Source organism: Camelus dromedarius, unplaced genomic scaffold, assembly GCF_036321535.1.
Source record: "Camelus dromedarius isolate mCamDro1 unplaced genomic scaffold, mCamDro1.pat HAP1_SCAFFOLD_114, whole genome shotgun sequence".
Lineage (NCBI taxonomy): Eukaryota > Metazoa > Chordata > Mammalia > Artiodactyla > Camelidae > Camelus > Camelus dromedarius.
The window spans coordinates 6,883,543-6,902,975 of record NW_026989787.1 but is presented as its reverse complement, the minus strand read 5'-3'; the positions used below and the strand labels follow the sequence as shown (position 1 = coordinate 6,902,975).

Here is a 19,433-nt window from a genome sequence, read left to right as displayed (position 1 = left end):
AACTAAAATTATATAATAATAATAAATAATACCATTTAGTAAATGGTAAATGTATTATGTAAATTGTTTCATGGAATCCCACACTGGGGACCTGGGCCTATTGTTTCCCTTTGAATAACAGATTCTTCCCTAAATCATTTGAAATCTGTTCCCTGTAAATTTTAAATAGGATAACATTATTTTGCTATAATAGAGTAGTTTAAATTTAAGCACAACCATTCTGTTTCAATTATAGTAGTGTCATTGGGATTTAATTACACAATTTGAAAGACTGAGAGCAAAAACTACCTGCGTGCTCCTGATCTGGGAAGGAAGGCCTATCTCCTCCAGACCAGGGTTTCTGGACTTTGGCATTATTGCCATTTTGGACAGGATTGTGCTTATGTGTGTGTCTGTGGTAGGGGGGGAGTGAGGAGGGATGCTGACTTGTACATTTTATGACATTTAGCAGCATCTTAGACAAGATTGCAATAGCAATGCACTCCTAGAATGACAATCAAACATCTTTGCAGATCTTACCAAATGTCCCAGGGAAGAATTACTCCAGGTGGAGACCTACTGCTTAAAAAAATAAATAAATACATAAAAAACTCTGAGCAACCCACCTAGCCACTTAAAAGCATAATCCTTCAGCCTCTCTTCCTTGGAAACCTGGTGGAATCAGTGCCGCAGCTGTCACCCAGTCTCTACGAAAATCACTGCCTTTGTCTGAAGTAGTAAAGCTGAGATACTGCACTCAAGAACTCACTACCAAGCAGTGAGCAATCTCCTCTCTACAAACATCATGGACTCAACTCAGGAGCCCTTTATCCTTTACCCTCTTCCTCCACCCTCTAAGGTAGATGTAGGTAGTAACCAGATGTGCTTTATTCAATCTATGGTTTCTGCCAATAGCCACATTAGAGAAATTAAGCTGATCTTGTTGGTTCAAAAACGGACCCCATACATAGAGTGCAAAGAGAGACTGAAGAAAGAGGCAAACCACACCAGACTGGTATGTGGCAGGTTTAATAAGCATGGGAAGTTACATATGAGGTTTGTCTTGGGTGGCTGTGAGACAAATAGACTTCTGAACCTGCCCACGAGAATCTTAAAAGTTTATTTGGAGGCCTTTACTGGATTCAGTCACATGTACTTTCCAGATGGTCTGCATCATACATTGCTCTCTCAAGGCTGTGTCCTTGAAAACAGCTCCAGCTGTGGGAAAGGTGGTCAGAAGGTACATGGAAAGGGCAGGGGAGGGGTTGAGGAGATCTGATTGGTGGGTCCAGCTCATGAGTCAGCTGAAGTCATATCCTCTCATTGATGACCTCCAATAGCTCTTTGTTTCATTTTTGAAGCTCAAAGATCAATCTTTACCTAAGCCTTTATTAAGGACCTGTATGTGTTAATAAGCCAGGCCTGTTGACATTTTATATCTATTTAAAAGACCATGGTGATGTGTCCTTCCATGGACTGTGATCACATGTAACCATAGGTCCACAGTTTCTGCTCTGGAGAAAATAATATATAGGAACAGTGCAGAATCCCACCTTTAGATGAGCAGCTACCTTCAGATGTGGCTGACAGAGGACAAGGTCAATAAGCAGGCTAGTCCACTCTCATCCATCCTCTCTAAGAAAGAAGCAACTGCAGCTCAGGGTCTCTAGAATTTCTAGACAGGTGAAGAAAGCCACATTCCGGCAGGGGGCATAAATAGTGAACTTAATATCTAGATATCACTTGATATTTAATTTGTCAGGGAAAATTTATTGAAATAATTTTGTCCAATTCCTGTTGGTCAGTGTTGTATCAGTTATTTTGTGATGAATGAAAGAAACACCTGGAAACTTAACAACTTAAAAAGATAACCATTACTTCTGTCAGGTTCTCTGGGTCAAAGCAAGTCATAGACAAGCCCAGATTCACAGAACTGAGATGCAGATTCCATCTCTTGAATAGGAGGTGCTATAAAATATGTTAGTCATTTGTTTTGTAATTTTTCTTAGATGTTCTGAATTTCATTAATTTTGCAGTTAAAACAATTAAATGAGGTGTTTTTCAAAGTAAGAAAATATCCTTAATTTTGGCAGGAGCTATGAAATTTATAATATAGTTTTGCACAATGTTTATAAATGATCCTATTTGAAGAGCAGGCATAGACAATTGTATTTTATAAAGTGCCAAGCCCAGGAAAAAGGTACTGCTTCTAGGAAAATTGACTGCAAGCCTTTTTTCTACTTATTTCTTTTTCTTCCTTTGTTCTTTCCACTCAAATTCTTGATACTTGGATGTCCTCACGTGGTAGAACAGAAGTAGTATTTTTTTTTAAATAACATTGAATAAATATTTTACTATATCCTCTTACACAGTTTCCTGTAATATTAATCTATAGGTTTATTTACTTTTAGGGGAAATCATGATTCCATTAATGTGCCCAGGATCTTTTAAAGAGTGTTTTTGGTTCATATTCAGATAACAGATGCTCTGAGGCTATGTAAACTACATAACTTTCTCTCTGCCATGACAATAATTATAAGCACTTTGCTTCTGGCTTATTTCCATAGCTTTTAATATATAAAAATTCTAAATTATATCATTTTATATTTGGTGTCTGTGTATTTGCAAACATACTATTCACATGGAGATTTTGCTTATAAGCTTAAAAATGACAAAAATATTTGTATAAAATTATAGATTTAGGAGTCGTATAAAGTTTGCTATTCTATGATCTTATATATATTACATATTTTTCTCTTAAAAAGATAAGATATATTCACAAATGTACTATAAGACTGTAGATCTAAGAATAAAGGCTTATGCCACAAAGAAACAAAGCACAGTACGAAAAAGGACATGAAGAAAGGACATAAGAAAGTTTGAAGCCATTAAGTAAGAAAGGACAATAGAAAAGAGGATGAGGAGAAGAATGATATAGAGTAGTTTAAAAAATTACAAAAAAGCAATGTATATATTTTCTTTCCTCTTTTTCATAATTTTATGTGCTTTTACTGTTTTCAGAGTAAGCCACACAGTAAAAGAAACCCACATTCTACTGCTGAATACTCAAGCATGCTTTGAAAGAAGCCATGGTTTAAACTGTGTGGGACAGCAGAATAATTCGGTGGACCTGAGCTCAGATCTAGTCCTACCCTGACATTTGCCATCTGAAATGAGCTGGGGAAGCCTCCCTGAAACTCATTTTCTTCAACAGGCAATTGAACATGATAATAGTTCCCTGTTAGTGTCAATGTAAATTTTGAATTTTTTTTTAACACAATCTTTTTTTGAGGTGAATGGGGACCAAGGTAATTTGGTCTGTTTGTTTGTATAATGGAGGTCCGGGATTGAATGTAGGACCTCGTGCATGCTAGGCATGCACTCTACCACTGAACTCTACCCTCCTCCTCAAATCTGAATTCTTGAAAAATAAAAATATGTGCAGAACAGTGTAATAGTCCAATAAATGGTAGACATTTTACAAATATACACCAACATATTTTTGAGGAACCACTTTCTATTCTGCTTCTGTTATACAAGATATTTTCATATTTGTAGTAAATAAAATATATGCAGATACTTGAGAAGTCAACCTCTCAACCTTTGCTCAACCTTTAAGCAAACACGTCTAGACTGTTTAAAACTTCAGGGATGTCAAAAAATTTCAGTTGCATCTTGCTGATATTTATGTTTTTTGACAAAATCAAGGGTTTAAAAAATGTTAGTGTAAAGTTGATTCACCAATACTTAAATATTTAAAAAGTGCTTTTTTCCTCTTGTTCATCTGGACTGGAACTCAAAGCTTTCACAATTCAGTTCTCACATTATTCCTTTGGACATCTTTCAGTACATGGTGTCCTATCTCTGTGTCTAGACAACTTTTTCATAAGACAAAAGATGTTGGAGTAGTGTGTGTGTGTGTGTGTGTGTGTGTGTGTGTAATTTTTTAAGAAATTATCTAATAGAGAATATCACTGCCTTAGAGAAAATGCTCCACTGAAGATCAATTGAAATTAGAAGAATACCTAAGACTTTTTCATGGCCAAATTGAACCCATATTATTCCTTCACATCCACCCCATAAAACTTGCCATGGTTTTCTTCAATCCCACTAACATTTTCTCATCTTTTTCTCTCTTTCTCTCTCTCTCTCCCTCTTCCTTCCTTCCCTTTTTTCTTCAATTCTTTGGAAACCTCAAGCCACTATCCTCTTTGGAAATTAAGCCTGACATTCTCTTCTCCCAATATCCTGTTGTGGCTGAGTGTCCATTTGTCACACCCCAGCTTGAAATGTAACTCCCTAAGAGAAGACATTCAGAACACTAGCTCTAAAATAGCCATGAAAACATCCTCACTCTATACCTCTGCCCCTTATTTCTTCTTTAATTTTTTTTTTGCATTCTGAAATTACTTTACTTATTTTTTTTCATTTACAGTGTCTCTCTCCCAGTTAGAATGTAAGTTCTTGGAATGCAAAAATTCCACAGCCCTTTAGTATAGAGAAAATGTGTGATGAATACATAGTATATATATTTGAATGACTAACCTTTTGAATCAATAGATGTATGAATATATTATTAAGGGCTGGAGAGGGGACAGGGAGACACACTTTGACTTACTCCATTCATAATTATTTCCTAAAGAATGGGTGAGTGGTTTATCTCCTGGAACACATGTAAGTCACTGTTACACTCCTATGTGTGCGTGGGGAGGAAGTTTATTATGGCATCACTGAGTGGCTCACTCGAATCTCCTTTTATCCTGAAAACGTTTAGATATATCTGCTGTGCTACACACAGAAAAAGTGATAGAGAAAGCTGCCCACCACTTGGTTTATTCCCTTCCAAGTCCATTATATTTTTCAATTTAAATATGAGAGATAATCAATACACTGGGTGCATTCCAGATGTGTTTTTAAGACAGTAAACTGTAATTGTGATATGACCTGAGGTTGAAAAAAGAAAACTGTGTGCAGAGGCATCAGTGAATTTCAGTGCCATCACTGAGCAGAAGTAGCAAGAAGGATTTTGAAAGCAGGGAATGCAGCTTGTTCCTAGGGGCATTCTAAGTTTTAGGCAGTTTCTGCTTTTTTTCTCTTCCAAAAATATTAAATGACCTTACCAATGTTATTCATCTTTCTTACAGTAATTTTATTTTACATATTAACCATGGCTGATTCTACTAGAACCTGAGTTAACCTATCACAAGGAAATCATTCTGAACAGAGACACAGTAAATTATCACAATTTATGGGTTAAAGCAGTTTATGAAAAAAACTATCTTACTCAGGAAACAACTTAAAGGAAAATTGGATTAATTCTCTTCTGGAAGCAGAAAGTGTTTGTTTATTTAGTTATCTGCTTAGACATCAGGCATATAATGAAATTATAGATAGATATGCACGTATATGTATATAAAGTCCTGCTCTTCTTTTCTTCAAAATTCCTAGACTTTCTATGAAGTCTTTTCTATTAGCTTCATTACATTCACCCTTTTATTCATTTATCTATAAGTAAAGTTGTATTATAAAATTACCAAATGCCAGGCACTAATCTATAGTAGTGAATTCACAGGTCCCTAGCCTCACAGAGTTTACACTGTATTGGAAATTATTAGCTGGCATTTAAGAGCACTCCTGATACTCCAGCATTCTTAGTTCTGTGGCGGGCATTATGTTAATATCATTTCTTATTGAAAGGACAAGGAGATGAAGTCTCAGAGCATGCAAATCACTTCTTCAAGATCATCAAGCTAGTAAGCATTAAATATGAGATTTAACTCCATCCAGTTTGCCCATGCCCACGAGTCCAGCTGCCATGCTATTTCACCTTTTTAACACATGTTCTTCTAATACGTATTATCTATGCTACTCACATGTTTCCTTGCATTTTTAAGTAAATTTAATATTTTAATGGTGAAAATAGAAAACAACACAGAAATTTGGAAAATGGAGAAAATATTCATATTGACAACATGTTATAACTATTATTCTCTAAATATTCTCATGTTTCAATCTGTTAACCCTTGGAATCATAGTTCATGAGCAATTTCACCTCCTGTTTTTTCCATTTTATTATAATGTTTTTATTATGTTACATGCAATTCACATAAAGATTATTATAATATTTCCACAATGCTACACAGAGTTCATAATCATTATTTTTAGAGGCCACTTAAATGTATATTGAGTTGATATAGCATAATATAATTAATACTCTCATTGGTAGCTATTTTACTTCACTGGAGAGAAGAACCCCATGATTTTATCACATAAAAAAGGTCTTTAGAATTTCAGTTCAAATTAAATTGAACATGTGCAATTGTTTGACAACTTTATGATAGCTAGCCTTCCAGGTACTGATATGTCTCCAAAAATGCACTTCAACAAATATTTCTTGTAGCCTAACATTCACCACTCACTGTGATAGGTCTTAAGGATGTTTAATTGGTGGGAAACGGTCTCTAAACTGAAGAAGCTTCTAAATCAGTCACAGGTGACAGAAATCCAAAACAGTATTAGCTAGAGCATATAAAAATTCAGCAAGTCTAGTAATGTGGTGTTGATGAAAATGGATGTGATAGAAAGGGCTTTGGAAAAGGTGATATTTACACAGAAATCTGAAAGGGTGTTAGAAATTGGTTGCTTAGGTTGAGACTGCTCAGGCTGCTATAACAAGATACCACAGACTGGGTGGATTAAACAACAGGCACACTTATTTCCATACCATTCTGGAGGCTGGCAGTCTGATATCTAGTTGCCAACAGGTTGGTCTCTGGGAGACCTCTCTTTCTGCCTTGTAGATGATGATCTGCTCTCTGTGTCTTCATATGTCCCCTTTTCTGTATGTACATGGAGAGAGAACCGGTATCTTTTCCTCTTTTGATAAAGACAGATCTCCTGTGGGATTAGGGCCCTACCCTAATGACTTAATATAACTAATTACCTCATAAGTGTCCTATGTATGGCCACAATCACATTGGGGGTTAGGACATCATATGACATCATATGAATTTTAGAAAGACACAATTCAGTCCACAACAGATAAGCAGAAGGGTGGAAATGAGAAATGAGTTAAATCCTGAGGAAGGGAAGGGATAGGTGGATAGATAGGTAGGTAAAGTTCATCAATAATACATTTAGAAAATTGTTTTAAAAACTTATGATGGGGAGAGAAGAAACTAGTAAAATAACTGCATACTATCTTAGAGGAGAATAAATTGAAATTTCCAGCAAAATTAACAATCACAGTTTGAACAGGTCTCTTAAAACAAGACAGGAAATCAATTATTTAATAGCATTTATAGTTTATAGATTTGCTTCTAGTTAGGGTCAAGTATGAATAATTAACTTACTTGATTACAAAATCATTCTGAATAATCTGCTCATATTTTTAAAGATAATATGAAAACTATAATCATAAAATGTGAGAGAAGAAAATATATAGAGAGATGAAAGAAGGTTGTTAACAAGAAATATGTACCTCCAACAGAGGTCTCTAAAGAAACTAAACTAAAACTTTGTCAGGGCAGGAGACAGGAATAAGATTATAGACTCAGATTCTTCTTTTGACCAATATTTGGACAAACTTGATCAGATTGATAAAGATGAAGAGATGACACCTGCCTTAAACTTATTATCTAATAATGATGTACAAATGTTTTCAAAGGCTGTCTGTATTTCAATATATGAAATCTCTTTCTGTATTATGGGAGTTAGAGTTCAAAAAATCTTCCTTTGTGGACTCACAATATATGTTAATATGACAGCTAAATTTTTTACATATTTTTAGAAAATGAAAATGATTTATTAAATACAATTTTAATAATTTGATTTATAAAAGAGCTGGAGGTGGCAACCCACAATAAATTAATCTGTTGTGAATTATGAAAATATTAATCAGCTTGATGTAAACATCTGTGGTTCACAGAAATGGCCTGGAATTATTTATCAGTGTCATTTCTCCTTTCTGCCTCACCTAACTCCACATAATGACTGGGACTCGCATGTCTTTGTCATTACATAGGGAATAGAATATGTGCCAAATCATACAGCTCAGGGTTTAAAAGTTAAATTGCATGAATATTTATGAATACACTGTCTAGAATACAAAAATTCTAAAATACCTCAATGATTGAGATTTAGCATTCAACTTGACAGAGTGAGAAAATGTTCACTTTAAATTTAAAACAAAATAACTACCATTTCTTAATCTGTTAGACTGTACTAACAGCTTTACCTCCCCTATTTAATTTAACTGTTCAAAACAATTTTATTTAAAAAATACTGAAGAATGCATGGGAATGCAAATTGATGGTAAGTTATAAAGCCAGAATTTGAAATCAAGTATATCTGATTCAAGATGCCATGCTCATTTTTCTCATCTGCAAAATTGAAAAAATATATACCATGTCCTCCTTAACTCACATTATACTGAGGTTCAAATGTAAGAGTGAGAATATTGTAAATTGTGACATCAAAATAGTTGTACAATTATTTATTCAGCTATGGGTGATGGTTGCTAGTACAAGCTAATAACAACATAAAACTCATATATATGTGGATAGTTGAGTTAGAATGAAGTTCTTCAGTGGATTAACAGGAATTACTGAAAACTTGTCTTGTGGTTGTTAAGTTCATCAAATCATTGAAGAAGAAATGTTTGAAAAGTCCTTTAAATCACATAAAGAAGGTAGATGTTTGATCCAATTCCAAATCAATATCCCTTCCTTCTTTAAAAATATATGTCAAATTTCCAGCTCACTTTACAAATTTTTCCAAATCTTTCAAACCTCTATGGCATTCTTCTCTGGTGTTTCTATATGAAAAGCTTCCTGGATGTCTGCTTTATATTGTTCTAGCACTTATCCAAATATTCATTTTTAATTAACATTTCCTATCTCTATTTCCTAAGGCTGTTATGTAACTGTGTCTATGATACCAGAGAGATCACGGACTTTGCTTCTGTAAGTCACAATACCCTTCAACTAATTATCCTGCAATTAGCAATGCACAATGAAGAAGTAAGTTCTTAATATTTGCTTGTGGTTGACAAGTATTATGACAATGCAATTTTCTGAAAAGGTTACCAGCTCACTGGGAGTGTTTAACAACCTGGGGCCTGACATAATAGACCATATTGCATTCATATCTAACATCCTGAGGCCCACTATAATATAAATGATGAAACTAAGCAAATAGCTAAACTGGTAGAGACTTTATGCATGGATTAATGTCTTTGAAAAATGTTTATTAGTGTATTTGTGCCTCCAGTATGTCTGAAAAATGTAGGTAATAATCTACCTTCTGGAACAGCACTGAATATATATATGTTTATGTGTGTATATAAATATATATATGTATATGTGTATATATATGTATGTGTATATATATATATATGTGTGTGTATATGAATATATTTACTTAGTTTCACATCCACACACCCACAACAAACATACAAAATATCCATTATATATATTTGTAAACCTAATAGAGGACTTCCTTTTTTATGTGTGAACTATGCACGTGGTATCTTATTTTTAAAACACATTATGCGTATAAGAAAGACTGCATTACACATATCCATATGTAGGAACCTAAGCGATTGTTGATCTTTTTTTTTAAATAGGACTATTACTCCATGATCTCTTATTTCTAAATCCAGAAATCTCTTCCCTACTGTCCTATGAAGGGGAAAGTGGCATGTGTGTTGAAGAGCAGAAGTAGATGAGAGGCCTTTGTAAATCAAAGAATGAAAACTCATCATTTTGTCCTTAGATATGTGACATACAATTTAACCACATTCATCAAAGGAAAAACATTCAGGAAAAACTTTAAGTCCCCTAGTTCCATTTGTTAAAGGTGATATAAGTTGATCTTTTTTTATTGCTTTATGCTTTTTTTTTTTTTTTGAAAAATGAATTTTCCTCATGGAAGAAGTTTGCCCTGCCTCGGAAAACAGTTTGCCATCAAACATGTTCACAAGATATTTGCAAGCTTGATGCATTAAAGGGAAGAATTTTTGTATACAATTCTTTGCAATTTTTCTTGGATGAAATGCAAGAAGGGTTTGATTTGTATGAGATTCTACCTGATGGCAAACAGGGCAGAGCTATCACATGGTTCCCAGGAGGCTTACACCCAACAGCATGAAAACTTGGAAGTCTGCCTGTATTACCTTATGTGATGACTGCAGAGCTCAATCGCATTTAAGATTTAATATCATTGGCAAGATGCCTCCAGCAGCCACTGAATAATATGGAGTAAAAATGTCTTAATCTCCAAAAGATTGCTGCCTTGTGAAATAAATTACTCTAGTTACATTAACAAGTTAACTAGGTACAAGGTGAGAATATAAAATCTTAGAACTAAACTCTGGTTCATATATATTCAAAAGGTAGCAGGATAAAAGCAATGTATAGACTAAGAAGAAGCAGGGAGAAATTTGTGATGCTTGGACACCAAAGATGTCTGAAATTTAAGAGAAAGAAGTATCAACCTAGTGTAAAAAGCTGGGTCTCCTTTGGCTCTAATACTAAGTTTGTCATTTCTAAGTAGTGTGATCTTGGACAAGTAACTTAAATTCTTAATATCTGTTTTCTTGATTGTAAAATTGGATTAATAATGAAACCTAGCTCATGGAATTATCAGGGAGGCTTTAAAGGATAAAATACATTAAATTATTAGAACATCTAGACTTTTATACTATTGTTTTATGTTATTATCATTATCAAAGTCATTAAAATTAGGAATTAAAAGTGATCATTTTCTTTACTTTTCTATATGTAACTTCTATTGTTACCACAATTTCTTTATTTCTTAATGCCTACATTCAGTTCAAGCTCTAAAGAGAAAAGACTGAAATTTTTCTATTATTTTAAAGGGTTAGTTACACATTCTTTAGAATGGAACAAAGTCTCTTATTCTTTATCCTAAAATGACCCACTAAAATAGTAACCTGTAAGTTACAGAGAATTTGGTAAATCTAAAAACTCACCTTGCTATTTATTTTAACAACATTAAATTAAGATGAATGCAAAGATTCTTTAATCTGGAAATAAAGATGAGAGATGCATCAGTACATATTTGGTGATTGAAGCCAAAAAATTAGTAATTTTGGACATTAGGATATTTAAATCCTAGGACATTATTTAAGAATGTACAACTGCTAGACTGGCACTAAAGCACAAACACTGGAGTGGAGGCTACCAATTGTAAAGCTAGTATTCATAAACACTAAGGACTTCTCTCACAATACTTTGGTATTTTTTCCCCAAAGTGTGACCAAGGATAGAGCATTTATCGAGACTTAATTGTGATAAGTATCAGGATTATGTGTTTGTCTGAAATCCATCAATGAAACATAATGAAATAGTCTATAACCACGGATTTAATATTTCCCCTGATATTTGATTGTGAATATGGGGGGTGGAGAATAAAGCTTAATAATATTTCAATCACATAGATGCAATAGCATTCAATCACAATATCCCAAACAAGTGGTTCAAAACAGAATGTCATATATCAAATCACTAATATGCTCATCCAGGACAATGACATTAGCATTTGTCATCTTGTCACTCGTAAAAACCCTGAAGACCTCAAGAGGCAGAAATATCCATTTTCCTACCCCCAAAGGCCAGTCTCAGATAGGTTGATGTAAATTCTCATGTATTTAGAATCAATTGGAGACTTTTCAATAAAACTAAAATTATATAGTAGTTTTAAAAAGAATTTTACTCTCAGAGGAAACACAGCAGTAATGAGAGAGAGAAAAAAAATAAAAAAAAAAAAACCCTTGCATTTACTTGGCATTAGTTTTGGCTATGTAGATTCTGCTTTCAAAGGATGTCCATGATAATTATTTTTCTTTATTTTCCTTCGGATTGGCCCTTCAATTGACAATGACTGTGTAAGCTCTATGTTTTGAATATGCGCCTGATTGACGACAGCAAAAGAGGAAGAAATGGTCACTTAACTTGAAACTCCACAGGAAAACAGGACACTCATATAAAGATGATTTTAAGAGCTGAATATATGTTATTCTGTTTGAAAATCATTGTACTGAGAGAATTTTAATAATAATATTTTAATTAATGTGTGATGAGAAGGAAGTCTGCATTTATGGTACTTGTACAATATTCACTTTGATTTCATGACTTTTAAAAATATATTTTCTACAGTAACATATCTGGTTCATTGAGAGTCATTTATACTACTCATTAGATGATAATACATGAATGAAATTGTAGTTAAATGCATAAAATATCACTACATGAGGCAAAAATTCTAAAACAAACGCATTAAAGCTGCCTGCCATTCTGTCTGATGCTCCAGTTGATAGCTGATATTTAGGTTACCATGACAACATGAAATTTGTGTACTACTTAGCATTTAAGAATTTATTTTAATGTTTATCCTTATTTGATTTTTTAATATATTAATTTCTCACATATTTCTGTTATATATCAAAATAATAAAACATTTGAGCACCTTAAAATGTTCTAATAAGTTATGATAAATATTATTGTAATAAATTATATAGTTACTCTTTATGAAGTTACAATAAATTATATAATTAATAAAAATATATAGGTATATAGTTTTCTGACAAATTATTAAAATACTATAATAAAGGACACAAAAAATTATGGCAAATGCTTTGCCCTTATGGAATACTTCTTTATTCCTAATAATACAAATAATTCTAAGAATTAACAGCAGCCCTGATATTTAATAATTTACTCCATACACACACATGCAGACACACATACACTCACACACTAACACAAAAATTCTTATACTGGCCAATGTTAAGGGCTCCTTCTTAAGAAGACAGTGTCATATCTAACACTTGTTTTGTTGTTTTGGTGGTTGAAACTCTCCCAGTAGGGACTTTGCTTTATTGGTAACCCTCTTTTCCCAAAATGCCATCACAAGGAAATGATTGATTCAACTGTGGCTAAAGAGTTTATGAGTGATTTGTTCACAACTTATTTCTATTTTTCATTTTGTGAAGATCAATGGAAGTCAGCAGTTATGATACTTAAAAATCTAAAAAGCATTAAGTGCACCACCACATAGTAGGTCCAGAAATGTTCCCATGTGTGTTTATCAGCTTTACTTATACAAAAACCTACAGCAAAACTCCAAAGAAGGACTCCATCTTTTCACCTCCTGCTCCTGGGAAGGCGGTGGGGATATTCAGCCTGAGGGGCCAATCATATTAAAATAAAAGGTAAAGAAATGGAGCACAATCTATACAAGGCCAAAAATAATATAGACCTTCTTTAGAACTATTACCTATTAAAGGACGTGTGAAAAGCAAGAACAACTACAAATACACAAACACACTTTGATCCCAACAGCCTGTCTTTCCTTCCCACTTCTGTGTTAAAAACCACAAATAAACTTAATAAGGTTATCAGTGTTTTCAGATGACACCTTAAACTCAGGAAATGACCAATATTCAGCCCAATTGGCTTAGTTTGCCAGGGATTGTCTTCAAAGAGAACATAAGAGAAAATACTTGGTGTTTCAGGGAACATTATTTCTTCCTGATGAAAAGGGAGAGTAGTAAGAAAGATCTCCTCTACACACTCCTTCCTTGCTGCTTTCAGATGTTGTTAACTGAGGATGTGATACTGAAACCCCAGCACCATCTGATGAATGGAGGAATAGCCTGAATATTCAGCAGAATGCTTGAAAAGGATTCCATCATTCCATCACTGGAGCACCCTTTGTGAGATTCTCTTTTTCTAGAATCTCTATTAAAGGAAAGCATACATGTGCCTACAGTAGAAGCCAAAATTATTCAGATTTTCTGCAACTTGAAGACAACACATCCTCACTGAATCAGATGCCCATTTGGAAATCAGATTCAGGACTACACATATTTGTTGATTTTCTCCATTCTCTTATTCCACTAGGAAGCAGTTTTGGTTAATTTGTGAAACCAGAAAGAATTTGAAGCCATAGGAAATATATAAATTATGATGGCTATAGTATCTGCTTGCCCTCATTTTGTCCACTTGTAATTTTATCTGGTACCCTTCTTTTCTCTATTTCACTTACTTTTACTGCTTCATTTTCATGTGCTTTATCCTATCAATTAACATCAATTCATATTACCATATTTGGTTGGGCAAGATAAGAAATATTACCCATGCTAATCCAAATATCATAACATTCAACTATCAGTGAGTACACATGTATAGCATATAATTTTGTGCCTTATGTTTATCTTTGCAATTATGCTCTGTTTACCATGATATTAAAATTACTTTGATGCCTTCTACTGGTGCCAATTGAGGACAGAAAGAGGAAAAAGATAGAAAACATTCAGGAAAAAGTCAGAGCATACCACAAAAGTGCAACAAATTAGAAAGCTAGAAGGTTAATAGTAACTACTTAATCCAGTTCCATTAATAAGAAAACTAAGATGAGAGACACAAAGCAGTATCAATCCCTTGTGGTGGTATTGTCAAGAAATGAATCCGGGTTCCTATTTACTGACATGGTCCTCTCTTAATTGCATTACATGGCATGCTTTCAAATGGAGCATCTTGGATGTCACATGATTTGCCCTGTTGATAAGCCAAGGCAAGGTAGCCTTACCTATGTAAAATATTAAATGAAGGATGGATGCAGAAATGAGCTAACAAAAGAATGAGGCTAAAAGAACAATTTAATTTAATTCAAAAGAGTACAGATAGATTTTCTTTTTAATCCTCTCTTCTCCCAATTCCCTGTTTGAAAATTTCTTCTGGACATTATCTTATTTAATTATAATTATTTGTTGATGTCTTCTTGCATCTGTATGTATATTTTTTAACTCTGGTCTTTCTATTCATGTATAGGCCAGGCATTTTTTCTAGGATCTAGGAAGATTGTGTAAATAAACTGACAAATTACCCCTTCTCATGTATCTTTCACTCTAATGTGAGAAATAAATAATAACAAATAAATATATAACCTAACATTGGGTAATTTCCATGTGCCAGGCACTGTTTTAAGCCCCTTAGATAAAGTAACATTATCACTATCAAGGCACTAATATTAGCCTCATTTTTAGGGTTATGGAAACCAGAGCACAGAGTGGTAAGGTAAAATTGCTCAAGGTCACATAACTACTAAGAAGTAAAACCCAGAAAATATGGCTCCAAAAAGTCTGTAATCCTAACCACTATGCTATGACAGTTCTCCATTTAAGAAGAGTTCTGAAAACAAATTAGAGTGTAACTTGTTAAGAGAAAATAGAATTAATGTGTGAAAGGTGATAGAGTTTTTATTTAAGGAAGTAGATGCATGCACCCCAATGTTCATAGCAGCAATATATACAACAGCCAAGACATGGAAGCAACCTAAATGTCCATTGATAGATGACTGGGTAAAGAAGTTGTGGTATATTTATACAATTGAATGCTACTCAGTCATTAAAAAAAAAAAGAATAAAATAATACCATTTGCAGCAACATGGATGGATATGGAGATTGTCATTCTAAGTAAAGTAAGCCAGAAAGAGAAAGAAAAATACCATATGATATTACTCTTATGAGGAATCTAAAAAAAAAAAAAAAGAAAAGAAAAGAAAAGAAAAGAAAAAAGAAAAGAAAAAGGAAAAAGAGGGCACTAATGGACTCATCTACAAAATAGAAACAGATTCTCAGACATAGTAAACAATCTTATGATTACTGGGGGAAATGGGTTAGGAAGGGATAAATTTGGAAGTTTGAGATTTGCAAATGTTAACAATTATATATAAAAATAGATTAAAACATATTTCTTTTATATAGCACAAGGAACTCTATTCAATATTTTGCAATAACATTTAATGGAAAAGAATATGAAAATGAATATAGGTATATATATATGCATGACTGGTACATGATGCTTTACACCAGAAACTGATACATTGTAACTGACTATACTTCAATTAAAAAAATGAAATAAAATAAAAAAAAATGGGAGAGCCTCAATGAGAAGATAAGGGAGTTAGCCAAGTAACTAGATGAGAAAGAACTTCAAAGGGGTCTGCAAAGGTAAAGCCTTACTGTGGGAAGTGCTTCCTGTGTTCAGGGCATAATCAAGAAAACACCTTGGATGATCTGCAGATGGCGGATGAGTCAACAGAGCGAGAAAAGACCAGATCATGTCAGGCTTTTGATTGCAGTATGTTTTTTTATGAGTAATGAAAATATTTTGAGGAACTCTGAGCAACTAAGTAGCACATTCAGATGAAAAGGATTAGTTAGCCTGGGAAATACCATATAGGCACTAAAAGTGAAAGAAGAATCAATAAATATTTGAGCTTTAACAGCAGAGGTGGTGAATGGTGGTCAGTATTTTTTTTTTTTTTTACATTTGTATCACAATTTCCTGGACACTGGATATGAGGGGTGGAAATAGCCTAGAGTTAAGTCTGACTTCAAGTTTTTTGACCTTAGCGCACAGGCAAATGACAGTGCCAGGTACTGTAGTCGGGAAGCCTAGGAGAGAAGCAGAATTGAGGGTAGGGTAAACATGCAATTTGTGAATCTGTAACTTTGAGACACCTGTTTTTCCTACATTGTTTTGTGTGGTAGCCTCTGGTACTTAGCAGAGACCAAATTTTACATTTTATTTAATCTACTGAAGTTAAACTTAAATTTAAAGCTGCTACTCAACTCACTGAAAAATTTTCCTTGTATTTGGATCAACTTACGTTGTGACTGTACTTTCTGAACTGCAAATTTTATAAAATTCAAATACAGATCAAGTAATTGATGAAAATCTAGTATCTGAATTGGGATCTTTTAAGTGTAAAATACATGCTAGTTTTCAAAAATTTGAGGTAAGTACCCCATAAAATATATTGTCTTCCATTCGTTGGAGACATTGAGATTGGAGATACATATTTTGAAAGCATCAGTAAAAACACAGTGTTGAAGCTTTGGAACTTAATCATTTGATTAAAGAGTGTGGTTAGCAAGGAGTAACATCTTCCCATGGGTTGACAATGTGATCATGGTGAGCACCTGGCTTCTTCAGAGGAGGTCTGGTTTGCTTATTTGTGTTCAGGAGTTGGAGGATGGTGGGAAAGGAAGGGAGAGGAAGGAGAGCTTTTATCCTCTTTGTTTTCATACAATCTTAGAAAAATAGCTAGATGCTTAGATTTCAGTCCTTTTCACCCACCATTTTCAGTACATCTAGACCAATTTTGGCAAGATAAAACTAACCCTCAAATCATTTAGCTAATTTTCAAAAATTTTCCCAGAAAATTAGTGATTAATTAAGATTAGGATTTAAATACATTTCAATGTATAATTCAGCAATGATGCCATTATCCTCAGGGTGACCAGATGTCCAGGTTTTCACAAGCCTGCTCTAGTTAGAAGCTTCTTGTTTGATTTAATTATCAACAGTGTTCCTTTTCACCCTAAACTGTTTCCTGATTCAGATGATATATTATATATTCACCCAAATTATTCTACTGTTTTTCTTTAGTCTGATGAATCAAGGGTTTTTTGTTAGTTTAGTTCACCTGGTTTTCTGTTTTTGCCTTTATTTTGTTTTTTGGTTTTGTGCTTTACTTTGTTTAATTTCATATTTTTATTTTATATTTCCTAATACCTGTATTGTTTTCTGTTCATCTCCACCACATTACTTTATATCAGGTCAGCATCAATTCTTACTTGGATCATGCAATCAGACTCTTAACTAGTGTTCCTGCCTCCTCATCTCATTAATCTAATCCTATCAACACTGCAGGAATGATCTTTCTAAACTACTATAAAGGAAGTAAATATGAAGGATTCAGAATGGCAGAAAAGGAAGAGATTGATAAAAGAAAGACAGAATTGGAGGTGAGACCAGCCTCACAATGTGCTGACATTTAAATTTGACCTTGATAAAGAGACAGACATTTCCCCATGGGGGTAAAAAATGAAAAGAAAAGGCAGAGACTCTGATAAGAAGAAAAGAAGGTAAAACCAGGAGAAGGTTGTAGACCTCCCTGACATAGGACCGTTCAGTTTATGCTTTCCTGCTACAAAGCTCTTAAACATTTTTTTAATCTCTTCTCAGAAAACATTTTTTGCAGAATAATGTTTATTTTTTACATAAATGCATACTGAATGCACTATAAAATGTGATAATTCAACAATATGATTCCAAACAAAGACACACTCAAAAATGGAGAGGTTTCTAGTGACAAATTGTCTAGCTTGTACAATGTCACATTGGGCATCTTTGAGTCACCTGCCATGTTTTGATGGACGCCAAGCAATTTACATTCCCCTACCTCTGCCAATCAAGACAAGTAAAAATGTAGCATTTTCTGCAACTCCTCTATCAGTTTTGCATATGCAATATTTCCAAGTATTTTAAAATCCTCTCTAATATAGACTTTATCTTTTCCTAAGCAAGTTTTCTGTGTTGTAACAGTATTTAAGGGCTGCTTGTTTGTTTGCCAGAATAAGTGGCACACTAAAAGACTGGAAACATAAACAAAGAATAATGTAACTTTCTAAGAATGATCCCTTTGCTGCTTTTATCTACCAACCACAAGTCATTTATTCTTTTTTTAGTGAGGCCAGCACACATTCAGTAGAATACATGTTATGGAAATAATTTTCTAATTAATAATTTGGTGTTTTAAATAATTACTTTTAGGACCAGAGATTCCTAGCATGTTAAAATGCTAAATGTAGCCACTTCTTCCAAAAATACACACCAGGCTCATGGCATCAGTGAGGTCACTTTCACTAGGGCATGAGTGTAATGAGGTAGGCAGAGTAATTGGGAATTGGGAAATCAGAACAAGAATTTTAATTCTGCTAAGAAGATCACCAGAATAGGGACTTTCTTTTATTTACTGCTGTGTTCTAGCATCTAGACCAAAGCCTGACTTTCATTAGCACTAAATAAACACTGATGAATGAACTCAAGGATACAAGCACAGCAGTTCTTCAGTTTTCTCATCTGATGTTAAAGGGTCATATAAAAGAATTCTGATGTTTCTGTTGCATCCTATATTCTATAGTTTAGCTAACAAAACAATGTTAAGTGTTATTTTTGTTGCCTATTATTTTCCCTATATCATTCTTCCTTCCTTCCTTTCCTTTCCTTCCTTTTATTCTCTTTGCTTATTTCTCTTTTGTCCTCTCCATCTTTGTCTTTTTTCTTTTTTTTTCTTTCTTATTAACACCTTAAAGATAGTGGCACTGAATCTTTTCAAGTTTAAATAGCATGAGTGATCTTCGCTTAGAAGCAGAAAATATGTAGTGGTCCAGAAAAAAGGAAACAAGGAGCCCTTCTCTGCCTTTCAGAGAATGCACAGAACATAGGAAACACTTCTTTTCACATAGAAAAGGAAAAGCTGTCAGCCCTGAGACACAGGGAGTTGCTGAGATACAGGTAGAAATGACTGATTATTAACTCAATTTTGGCCTATCTCTCCTCCCTGGAGAACAGGGGAT

The 19,433-nt window shown here is 33.8% G+C and overlaps 1 protein-coding gene; it reads right to left on the bottom strand.

The window, feature by feature from the left end:
• LOC135320670 (actin-related protein 3B-like) overlaps positions 1-19,433 on the bottom strand; it is an 876,522-nt gene that overhangs the window by 446,635 nt on the left and 410,454 nt on the right.